Below are 13,265 nucleotides of genomic sequence, written 5' to 3' on the forward strand. Positions count from 1 at the left end.
GGGTGTCCAAGTCGTATACGTGCTCGGATTGGGGCGTTCTTTATATGGATGGAAAGCTAAGAAGATAACATTTCCAATGGTTTTGGTCCTATGTCGAAATTCTTTCCAAATCAACAGGAATTGACTGAACAAGTTGATGTCCAAAATCTGTTTCGGTGCTGCGCCACCGTATTTGATCCTTTGGGCCGTGTATCGTGTTGGAACCCATTAGGGTTGCGTCGAGAGGGGGTTGCACGACCCTAAACTCTATATATCAGTACCCGCCGTCATCTTTAGGGTTTGGGTTTTGCTTAGATTATTCTATCGAGAACAGTTTCGCCGCTAGATCGGTTTGTAAGACCCTAACTTGTGAGCTTAATCATTCATCTGCAATTTTGGTTGTATTCTATCTCGTTCTTGTTTGTGTTCTTCGATTGGCAAACAGGGATTATCCTTCTCGGCGAGGTCATCCGTGTTTCGACACAGGTGATAACCAGAGGAGACGTGGTGCTGCGATTGTGGGGCTCAAGAGCGTGCGCGTTCAAGAAGCCGGATCGATTTGTGTCGCGACTCCGCCCAAATCGTTGTTTATCAGAATCTTTCGGAATATCGGGAACCCTAGTGCACATCAAGTGGTAGGATGAGAAAAGATGTTGAGATGTTCGTGACACGTTGCACCACTTGTCAGAAAGCCAAGTCTCGTTTTAATCCACATGGTTTGTATATGCCTCTTCCTGTACCGTCTATTTCTTGGGCAGATATTTCTGTGGACTTTGTTTTGGGATTGCCTAGGACTAAGAGGGGGAGGGATAGCATTTTTGTTGTGGTGGATCGTTTTTCTAAGATGGCACATTTCATACCATGTCATAAAAGTGATGATGTTGTTCATATTGCTGATATGTTTTTCCATGAGATTGTTCACTTGCATGGTATGCCTTCTACTATTGTTTTAGATTGTGATGCAAAATTCTTAAGTCATTTTTGGCGCACACTATGGAACAAGTTGGGTACAAAACTATTGTTTTCTACAACATGTCACCCACAAACAGATGGACAAACGGAGGTAGTAAACCGTACTTTGGGTACTATGTTGAGGGCTATTTTGAAGAAAAATTTGAAGATGTGGGAAGAATGTTTGCCTCATGTGGAGTTTGCATACAACCGAGCAACACATTCTACTACCAAGGTAAGTCCTTTTCAGGTAGTGTATGGTTTCAACCCTCGTGCGAAAATGCATGAGACAACTAAGCACAACATTGAAAAGATGACCGAAAAGTATAGAATTGCTGGTAATAAAGGTAGGCAAGAAGTTAAGTTTGAACCGGGTGATTTAGTTTGGTTGCACTTGAGAAAGGATAGATTTCCGGAATTAAGAAAGTCTAAGTTGATGCCTCGTGCTGATGGTCCTTTCAAAATTGTTGAGAAGATTAATGATAATGCATATAAACTTGAGTTGCCTCCCGAGTTTGGGGTCAGTCCCACGATTAACATTTCAGATTTGAAACCGTACTTGGGAGAAGAAGATGAGCTTGAGTCGAGGACGACTTCAATTCAAGAAGGGGAGGATGATGCAGACATCACTCCTTTGGATACACAAAACAATCCTCCAACGGTCATTCAAGGACCGATAACAAGAGCTCGTGCGCGACAATTGAATTTAGAGGTGAGCTCGTTCCTATGTTCTTCTTTGTACGAATTCGAGAATAGATTTCTACCTAATGATTATACTGTGATCAGGAACAATGGAGGGGACAAGAAGACACTTGGAGAAGGACTTAGAGCCATGGGGGATCATCGAGGACGTCCAAGTCAAGGTGGAGGCCCAAACCAAGTCGACCTCGGATGTAATTCGGAGTCCATAACTAGTCTGTACTAAAACGGGTGCCCAGGTCGCATACGCGCTCGGATTGGAGCGCTCTTTATATGGTTGGAAAGCTAAGAAGATAACCTTTCCAATGGTTTTGGTCCCACATCAAAATTCTTTCCGAGTCAACGGGAATTGACCAAACAAGTTGATATCTAGAATCTGTTCCGGTGTTGCGTCACCGTATTTGGGCCTTTGGGCCGTGTATCGTGTTGGAACCCATTAGGGTTGCGTCGAGAGGGGGTTGCACGACCCTAAACTCTATATATTAGTACCCGCTGTCATCTTTAGGGTTTGGGTTTCGCTTTGATTATTCTATCGAGAATAGTTTCGCCGTTAGATCGGTTTGTAAGACTCTAACTTGTGAGCTTAATCATTCATCTGCAATTTTGGTTGTATTCTATCTCGTTCTTGTTTGTGTTCTTCGGTTGGCAAACAGGGATTAGCCTTCTTGGCGAGGTCATCCGTGTTTCGACACGGGTGATAACCAGAGGAGACGTGGTGCTGCGATTGCGGGGCTCAAGAGTGTGCGCGTTCAAGAAGCCAGATCGATTTGTGTCGCGGCTCCGCCTAAATCGTTGTTTATTAGAACCTTTCGGAAGATCGGGAACCCTAATGCACATCATATGGTCTCTAATTTTATATTTTTTTAAAAGTCACACTTGTCACTATCCCTTACTCCTTTTTTTAAAAGTCACACTAGTCTCTATTTCTCTTCCTTGTAACATTTTAAAATTGGACATTTTTAGTTTATAAAGTTTATTGTCTCGTTGGGTCTCTTTTTTATAATTTTTTGAAGTCTTATCAAATGCCTTTATTGTACTCCTTTAATGCCCGCCCGTTACCTTCCCTCTTTAGTGTTAGTGGGATTTTAAAAATTAAAAATGATTATCATTGGTTTCATTTTTTACCTCTATAAGTCCTGCCAACCGCTGTGACTGAGCTGCTTAACGGCATGTTTTTTATCCTCCTCTTAATCATCAAAGGGATTTAAAAATCAAATATAATCGTTTTTGAGGTTTTATTTATAGTTTTAGATATCCCATCAACCACTGCCACCCTACTCCTTTCTGAGCTCGTTGCTCCTTTCCACTTTATTTTCATTTACTACCATTGTGTTTTATATTGATTGTTCTTTCAACATTCAATATTTTTCATTCTAATTTTTTTTATTTATAAACTATATTCCTACTTGAACTTTTATTTTTATTTTTCTAATTTTCAGAATTCATTTTATTTTCAATTCTAAATTTTACCTCATATTGTATACTACATGTATTGTTTCTTTCAATAATCATTTTTTATTTTAAATTTTAGATTTTCAAAATCGTAACCTACTTGAACTTTTTTTTTATTTTTCTAATTTCAGAATTTATTTTACATTTACTCTGAGTTATGTGTTGGGTTATGTGTAGAATCTACTTCTAATATTATTTATTTTTAATTTTGAATTTCAATTATTTATAAATTGTATTCCTACTGAAACTCTTTTTTTATTTTTCTAATTTAGTAATTTATTTTACTTTTTATTTTTAATTTAATGAAACTCGTGCTATGTTCTAAATGTCTTTCAATATATTTTTACTCTAATTTTAGTAATTTCAAATTTGTATTCCTACTCGAACTCTTCTATTTTCATTTTTTCTAATTTCAGAAATTTATTTATTTTTAATTCTGAAATTTAATTAGTCATGTATTGGTTTTTTATGTAGACTTCACTTTCAATATTGGTTATTTTTAATTCCGAATTTTAGTTATTTTTTTAGATTGTATTTCTATTTGAACTCGTCTTTTCTTTTTCTTTGAATAATACGGGAATTTTTAGCCTCCACAGTGAATGTGGTGTATTTTTTACGAGTTGTTTTAATAATATAATAGAAGATAGATAGATTTGCGACCATCGGATGTTTCCAAAATTCATGCTTGTGTTATTGGTCCCGCCTAGACAATCAGATTTGGGTATTTCCTTCGGTGATTTGGCTTCTAGATGGTTTCTATGCGTATGGATACCGTTGTTATACTAATGTGAGTCAAGTTGGGACGAACTTGGGCTCGGGATATGGTTTCTTGGTTGTTGCATGTGCAGGTGTTGCTTGAGGCATCGGGAGAGTGTTGCCGGTGATAGATCGGAGTCAATTTGGGAGAAGTTGATGTCCAGGGATCATGAAATCATGCGGGATACTAAAGGCTAGAGGACAATGCGCGTGGTGATGAAGAAATCCATATGGTATACAAGAAGGATTGTGTACGTATGGAAAGAGGAGTCGAATTTAGAAGGAAGTCCGAATTCAGGATGTTTGATAGAGATAAGGAAAGAGATGAGTTGTTTACTTACAAGAGAGGATTTCCTACGTGGTTAGGAATCCTAAGTTGTGTTAGATTTATGAGCTTTGCACAGCCTACTTCATATATAAGTAGAGAGGAGGTGAATGGTAGAGAAAACCAAAAACATTTGTAAACCGGAATTTTAGAGAGAGCATGTCTGCCTGTGTCCACTCAACTCAAAGCTTCTTCGTCTCCTGTGACTTTCACTCGTCCGCCGCCTGCGCCGATCTCCATTCCGCGAGCAGAGCAGGGTCAGCTTCCGCCGCATCCTCGCTGGTGAGCATCCATTCAATCCAATCCTCTTTCTCATCTCTCTCTCCCTCTACCCTATTAACTTCTCTTCTAGATCCGTGGATCTGCAACCGTTTTTCCTCTTAATTTACCGCCTTAACCTTGATACGTACTAATAACGATTTGTTTGTTTGTTCCCCAATAATCTCTGTCCCTGATTGATTATGAAGTAGCAGAATGTATATGTGTTTTGTCATACAGTACAGTCAAAACTTGCAAACTAGAGCATAGGGCAAGTACTATGGGTATCAAACACAAGTCTCAAGATGTTACATAGGACTAAATGATAAGGTGGAGAAGAAAAATAACCACCTCTCATGTAAGAGCAAGGTTAATAGAGTAGCCAGCTGCTAGCTTCAAAATAATCCACCTCAGCAAAAATAAATTAAAAGAAGAAATACTACCTAAGCTCGTCATAGTTAATTTTAATATTTTATTCAACTAACTGTGCACATCACTCGGCTCAGCTCCATCCAATTGGCTGGCCATGTCCTCCCAGACATGGGCCCCACCACTTTGCATTGGAGGCTATGCTCAAGTTAGCGCTATAAGGGCAAGTGCTATGGTAGATGTGACTATCACCTCTAAATTTATCTATTTTATTCACTCATGAATTAAGAGACAACTCATACAATGTATCACCTCTAGTACACAAATACCAATATCTCTAATACTCTCATACTCTTCTTGAAATTTCTGTGAAGGTTGTCTCTTGATTTAGGGGTGGTTCATTATCTCTCTCCTCACTTCTTTTCTCCACCTCATCACTCAATCCAACGTGGCACTCTTAGGGGCAACATATGAGACATTATAGTACTTGCCCTAAATGATACGTTCGCCTTTGCTTTCCTAACCTTCTCTCCCTTCCATGTCAGCACAGATATAATATTTAAAGTCTTACCGCTTACTATTATTCCTGTTCTAAGAGCCAGTTTAATAGTATAGCCAATCTAATAGCTCATTCATATAATAGTTACATACTACACTATTAATACCTAGTCCCACATATCATACACACCCTGCATCTTGGAGTCCGTGCTATAGCTGGCTACAAATTTGTAGCCCGCTGCTCTTCTATCTTCTCATTTATCTTCTTAAAATATGTTTGTAGCCGACTTATAGTCCGTTATTGTACCTGCTCTAAGGAGCAACCTCTACACAAACTTTAATAAATATGTGAGAGTGTTACGTGATAAATGCAGCCTATTATATATATGTTATCTTTTAATTTAATGATGTATGCCATGTTTAAAATTAGATGTGGCAGTAAATTCAACCGTAAAACTTGCCCTTAAGAATGCCTCAATAATTTAATTAAAGAAATGCTTTCACACATCATCAAGTTATATAAAAAAAATAGACAACCCCACTTTTTAGTAGTATTAACTATTCCTTTTTCTGCTACCCTTGCAGCTTCTATATGAAATGACTGACTGTTAAGACATCCAGCGTCTTGTGGTCAAGGTCTGATTTTCTTTTTTTACTCTTAAGACTCTGTTTTAGATAAGACTTTCTAGAATTGTCCACATTCATATATATATATATATATATATATATATATATATATATATATATATATATATATATATATGTATGTGTATATGTATGTATGTATATTAATGAATCTAAACATATATGTGTATCTAGATTCATTAACATCTATAAATATGGACAATGCTACAAAATCTTATAACCTGAAATGGAGGTAGTATGAATTTACATTCCCGGCACGTGCACGCTGGCTTTGATTATTTCATATCTTTGTCAGGAACTATATCGCTTAGTTAATTATAGTAAAGCACCTTGGATGATGGAAGGTCACCTTTATTTTGTCAAAGGACATTTTATTTTCCAAGCAACCAGGCAATAGATTTATGGAGTTAAAAACTATAGTATTTTCTGAGTTGCTTTTTCTGTCGAACAACAAAATGCTGGTTCTTGGTTTTTCTATAATTTTGTGATATCATGTAGTTGGTTTTCCATTCTCTATACTTCAGAAGTGTTGACATACAATATACTTTCTCTTTTTTTTAAAAATATAATGGGAAGAATTTCATTAATAAATGAAATTACACCTGACCACTGATATATTTTGTCATTGGAATTCAGAATTTGCAGTAGTTGGTTCATAAGGAGAGCTTATTAACTCTGTATCTAAGTAGGATTGCTCAATGATTACCGTGCGGAGGGTGCCGAAGGCCACGGTGAGGCAGGGTTCGACGGAGGGAGAGCCGTGTCACTGTAGATGAGGGCACCAGAGGCTGCCATTACGCCGTCGAGGAGGTGGGGATGCTTCCATGGTTTTGTCTGAAAAAGCTATATCATGTCAGCTTTACGTACACTCTCTCAGTTTTTTTTTAGTTTTTATTTTGTGTTTGTTTTTTCCAAAAATTTTACTTTGTCAGAAATGAGAATAGTTTCAGAAATGGTGTGTTTCTGTTTTTTATATGTCTTTGCGTTTGTTAGATTTTTGTAATTTTGGTATATATTAATTAGTTTATCGCTTATTTAGGTCATATCTTAACCACTGGAGATCGTTCTGAATGCAACAATCTTGCCAGGAAAAATTGGTACAAGAACCGTGGATACACTTCTTAATAGTGGGTCCCGCGGGCAACCAACAAGGCGGTTCTGTTGGGATAGAAAGAGTGACTTATCTGTCGACTTTTCCACTATCAACCCCAAGAAACCCAACTTTGCCTTACGTAGAGTTGCCAGAGTACGCAAATCCAAAGAAGATTTTCCCGTCCGCTCATCACAGAATATTTCAAGGTCCCAATATTCCCAATGCCAGATAGCTGCCAAGAAACACAAGCCTGGCTCCAACCTGCCAATAGGAATTTCACTGTCTTCCCGCAATCCTTCTACCCATTTTCTGTTCAATGGTTTCAATACAATAAAAAAAGAAACCATGATACTGAACTGAATCAATGGCATTCCCCAGCTTTGTTTTTGAACTGAGAGCGCCAGGCGCAGATTTCCGGAATACTTCTACGTGGAATGCTCATTGAATGTGCATTCTCTGTATTATGCCTTGAAGAGGACTCGAACCTCCACGCTCTTTAGCACGAGATTTATTGACATGATTTATGACTACTTTAGCTACTTTAGCAGGTTGGCCGGTTACCCGCAATTCCCGGTTATTCTTTTTCCTGATGCTAGCAATGTATAGCGGTCAAATAAGATTATTTTCTTCGCGAGACCTTTTACTTTTTTATCATGTGGAAGTTAGAATTAACTCCTGTTTACTTGCAAAAAAAAACAGCAGCGATACTACTGGAAAGTACAGATTCAATATTGACCATACGTAATCCTGAAAGGACCCTGATGTCGCCTAGAAGGGGGGTGGGGGTGAATATGCGTTCCTAAAAAATTATCACAACTTTATAGCATATTAGAGAGATGAAAACTTTTAGTTCAAATTGGAACTTCCGGTATGAGATTGGAAGTTCCGGTCTCAACCGAAAAGTTCGGCGGATAACGAAATAAAACACTAGCTATGAACTTGTAGCTCGAATAAACAAAATGTATATGAATCAAAAGGTGACAAATAAGGTATCTAAATAAGATATAAGGTCACCAACTATATTAATTAAGTATGCAAGTAGATCGGGTAAAAACAAGGTCAAGCACAATATGGGAGATGGCAAGAACGAGCAAATCAAGAGAGGAGACACGTTGATTTGTTTCCCGAAGTTCGGATCCACGGATCCTACGTCTCCGTTGAGGGGCCACAAGGCCGGGTCTAATTTAACCCATTCCTCACGAGGTTGCACAAATGCACTCTTTGGTTTCACTCTTGATTTCTTCCCTTGTGGAGGTGAAATTGAAGCCTTCACAAACTTTCCGTGGCACACCACAACCTTAGGTGCTCACCGGCGACGCCTAGCCGTCTAGGAGACCTTAGTCCCCAAGAGTAACAAACACAATCGAAGATTTGCTTGCTATGAACTCGAGTGCTCAAAGTGTGGAGTGAAACTCACTAGCTCTCAACTTCTCAATCTCTCAATCCAACTCTCTCCCCTTCTCAAATCCCTCTCACAAAGAGGCACCACAAAGGATGGAGTGAAGCTCACTAGCTCTCAACTCCTCACTCTCTCAATCCAACTCTTTTCCCTTCTCAAATCCCCCTCATAAAGAGGGACCCCAAAGGATGAGAAATGGGGATGGCTATTTGGGTTTTGATGTGTCTAATGTTGCCCAAGAATAGCAGCCACTCAAAGGAGTGGTGAAGGAGTTTATATACCCGAGCCTCTCAAAAACTAGCCGCTGGAGGCCAAGACTGTAATTTTCAGAATTTCTGAAAAGCATTTTCGGACAAGTCCGAAAATTTACAGAAGCAAATCTTAGTTTCGCAGCCATTTTCAAAATTTGCAAAAATTTTCGGAGTTTCCGGTAATTTTTCGGAATTTCCGAAAAGCACAGAGTAAACCAACTGTAACTTTTCGCTCAGGAGTCTGTTTTCGATGATCTTGGACTCTATGGAAAGCTCACTTAGAGGACTAGCCAACTCAACCAAAAACAAGGTCTAAGACCACTCAAAGGATAGGTTAAAGCTTGGGTTTCTCTCAAGGTAGCACTATGATAGGTCACTTTGAGCACTGAGACATACACAAACACCTCGACGTTGCATCCTTCTTAATAGTACGGCATTCCTAAACTCAAATGTAAATAAGAAGAGAATTATAACAATAGGAATGCCTTCTTTCCATCGTTCTTTTATTGTCTTAAGGGACGCCAATGCCTAAACCGTTTCACCATATATTCTTCAAATGATTAATGCGGTTACTGTAGCTTCAAATGGCCTCGCACGATCCATCATGGCCAAGCCTTCACTCGCCATTCACCACCGGATTTGGTTCTTCGGCGCCAAGCCTCTTGCTTGCCCTTCACCGCCACATGGTCCATCGTGACCGAGCATCGCTTGCCCTTCACCGTCTTGCCATAGTAGCCACTTCATATCCCACATCTTCAATATCTTCACTTTGTCATTCTTGGTATCGTTAGGTGCAATGATATCACTTGAGCATCAACACCTTTGCAATCCTTGGACCTATTTCTTTCATTCAACTCAATAAAATTATTAGTCCCAATAATTCGGTTGTCAACCTCCATATATTGACCAACCGATCGCATGTATAAAAGGATATAAATAAATGATGAGTATTAATCAACACCACAAGTGTCATATACTTAAACATATGCTCAAATGTAAAGATGCCAATTAAATAAAAGTGAATAACTTGGATCAATTACATGTATAACTAAAGTATATGATTTGCTCCCCCTAAATGTATGTATACAAAATGTTTGTGTAAATCAAGAGTATGCATAAAAGGAATGAAACATTAGGAGCTTATCCTATACAAGAATAGAAGGCATTTATCAAATATAGGCATTAAAATAAATGCATAGAGACTAAACAAGAGAAAAGACTCAAACAAAACATTAGTCTCATATGCATATGTCAATCATGTGGAAATATTATATGAACATATCAATATGTACATGGAGAGAAAGAGTGATACATATAGCTTGATCTCCATGCATTTCATCCTTGTGATTTAGGTCCATCATCAATGAACGTTTCTATCTTAACTCATATGAAGTCAGGGAATCACCTCTCACACACCCCATTTTCATATCCTCATAAGACTAGGCAAAGAAATGCTTATAAAAACATTAGTATCATATAATTGGATTTGTCATTAATGATCAAAACCAAATTAATGGCACTTGAACTTTCGAATCCTTTATATAGAGACGTTGAGGTGGACGGACACTAAGATGGAATAGTCCCTTGTGAGTGCGGCACTCACCTTTTTCTTTGTTTCGGAGCGGGGCACGTCTGCTTACTCTTTTTTTTTCAGAATTTGGATTTAATAAATTCCTTTGTAAAAGGGTATGACTTCGCTGACTTATATAGTTTGAATAGCCTTGTCATTCGTAAGTGTAGTGTGGAACCTTCTATCCATAGATTCTACCGACCCGCCTAGCGATCAAGCTCTTGCGTCTTTAGGAAAACTTCCACTCTAGCTATTCTCGGATCACCTATGAAGTGCTATTTTTTTCATTGCTGGAAATTTAAGTTTTTCTGAATAACCCTTGAATTCTTCCATTTGTATTTCTACTTGAATAAGAGAGAGAGAGAGAGAGATATTTCTCGGTTTATCAAATGGTGATACATGGTACAATATGGTTAGAACATGGTGTTGCATTTTTTTAATACAAACCCCTAGGGAAGAAAAGGAGTCTAATCGATGGATCTTTTTCCGCTCCTGCCGCTCAATCTATTAGTTATGAAATCCCATTAACTTTTTGTGTACTAGCAATATCTCTACGTGCGATTCGTTAAAATAGGATCCTTTTCCTCTTAAAAGCGTTTCATTTGCTTCTCTTCCAGGGAAGTTTCATTTTCCCAAAATGTATCCTAATTTTTGGCCTAATTCTTCTTCTGTTGATCGATTTAATCTCTAATAAAAAAGATAGACCTTGGTTCTATTTCATCTCTTCAACAAGTCTAACAAGTCTAGTAATAAGCATAACGGCCCGTTGGTTGCTACTCCCTCCATTCCAAATTGATCTACATATAGCTTTTTTAAGGTTATTCCTAAATGATCTACATATTTGTGTTCATTTATTAAGTCTATTCGTTATTTGTGCATTGGAGTAAATGGACATTGATGCATGTATCCATGCACACGAGTATTTATAACCCACATGCAATATCTTGATTTGCTATTGGCTGGGAAATAGTGGGGATGGTGCATGCATTGAGTTTGTTGCTAGAGTAAATATAGTATGAGAGTGTTATTAGCTTTTTTTTTGTCTTAGTGTACCTATGAAATATGTAGATCAATTTGGAATGGAGGGAGTAATACACAAAATGTTAATTCTAACGCCTATGTTTTTGTCAGTAACAGTCTTTTATCAAATAATACTTTTAATATGTATATTTATCTGATGCTATGACAGAAAAAGCCTAGCTTGCTATCTAATTCCTATATCAAATATATCTAATAACTCAGTTTTCAAACTAGTTTTGAACCTAGTAAATACTAGCGTTGTACAGTTCTGAATCAATATAAAACAAGCTATAGTTATCTGAGTTTTGAGTTATATAACATATATGCTCTGAGTTTTGTTTGTTCATTTAAACACATGATAAAGAACATGGGATTATTTAGTTCAAATGCCATGAGTGGTAGCAGTCGTTGACATTTGGCAGTCAACCCTGTGGTCTCCTGAAATTTTAATGCGGTAGGATTTTTTTTGTTAAACATCTGCTGCATTGACTATCAGATATCTGGAGAATTGATCATGTTCTGGAAAGGACAAAAGCATCTTGGGCTGTGGATCATAAGAGCCGAGCCTTTTGTACTAGACAGAACAAAATATCTTGGGCTGTGGGCTTTTGTTTCTAGAGGACAAAATATCGTGGGTTTTTCTTGTCTCCATCCAAAGGAATAAGGGAGGAGGGAGGGGCTCCACCGCTCGCCGCTGTCTCCGCTTGCTCGCGCAGCTCAGGGCTCACCGCATATCACGCCCTGAAGTTCTTCTCCCTAGCAAAAATCCAATTGATAAATTGTTTTAAGAAATTATTTGTTTAAAGGCAAGAGAGAAACCCTAAATTAATAAATGGAAATAATAATCGGAATCGGCATGTGGAATTTTTCTTGGATTCTACATGTCAAAATATGCTAACAGGATTTTTAGTCGAATTTTCAGAGCCTTGAAAATAATTTTAACCAATTAAAAATGAGCATGTGCAATATTTAAATCCCAGGAAAAACCTTTTTTCCTTTTTCTTCTTTTCTTTTTCCCTTTTTCCTTTGTTGGGCCGTCGGCCCACTCCTTCCGCGCGCCCGCCCTCCTCTCAGCTGGGCCGGCCCAAGCCACCTCCCTCCTCTCCCCGGGTCACCGACAGGTGGGGCCCACCTGTTGGCCCCGTCTTCCTCCTCCAGCAACCGCCACCACCGCCGCCGAAACCGCCGCACCGCCGCCGCTTTCCCCGCTCCTCCCGCGCCCACTCCGCACCCCACGCCTCTCCCCACGTCGCCGCCCACGTCCCGCCGTTTCCCACCCTCGCGCGCACCCGAGAATGGGCGGGATTCGATTCGAATCCTCTCCCCACTCTCTCTCCCCACCTCTCCCACGTCGGCGAGAAATCCGGCCGCCTCCCGGCCTCGTCCGCCCCTCCCGAGCCCATATAAACCATCCCCGCACTCCCCTCCACCTTTTTCCTCTTTCCACCGCTCCCTCCCGTGCCCTCCATCACTCCCACGCCGCTACACCCATCGCCGCCGCCCTCCGGCCGCGCTCCGGCCGCCGCTAGCCGCTGCTAGGCGCCGCGCCGAGCCTCACCATCGACGCCGCCGTGCTCTCCATCCCGCGAGCCGCCGCGTCCGCTGTCCGCCCGGCCAAACCCGTCGCTGGAGCCCGCATCTCCTCGCACTCCGGTGCGCTTCCACCATTACCTACACCTCCGGCCGGCTATTCCATGCGCCGTGGACTCCCTCTCTCCATCTAACCTCTCTCATCGTGTTCCCTAGGTCTCTCCCGACGCCGCCCGCTATTCGCCGACCTCCCTCATCGCTCGCCGCCCTCGTTCATCGTCGTTGAGGCCCTCCCCTTCCTCTCCTCTCTCTCCGCCGCTCGCCGCTTGCGCGCCACCGCCGTGTCGCGGTGCCATGTCGCTGCGGTGCCGCCGCATGGCCGGCCGGCCGGCTTTGAAGCCGAGCCGAGCCGACCGGGCGCCTCGCCCCTCCCCCTCGTGACGCTGCCCGGTGGGGCCCACCGGTCGGCA

Source organism: Oryza sativa, chromosome 6 (genome assembly GCF_034140825.1).
Source record: "Oryza sativa Japonica Group chromosome 6, ASM3414082v1".
NCBI lineage: Eukaryota > Viridiplantae > Streptophyta > Magnoliopsida > Poales > Poaceae > Oryza > Oryza sativa.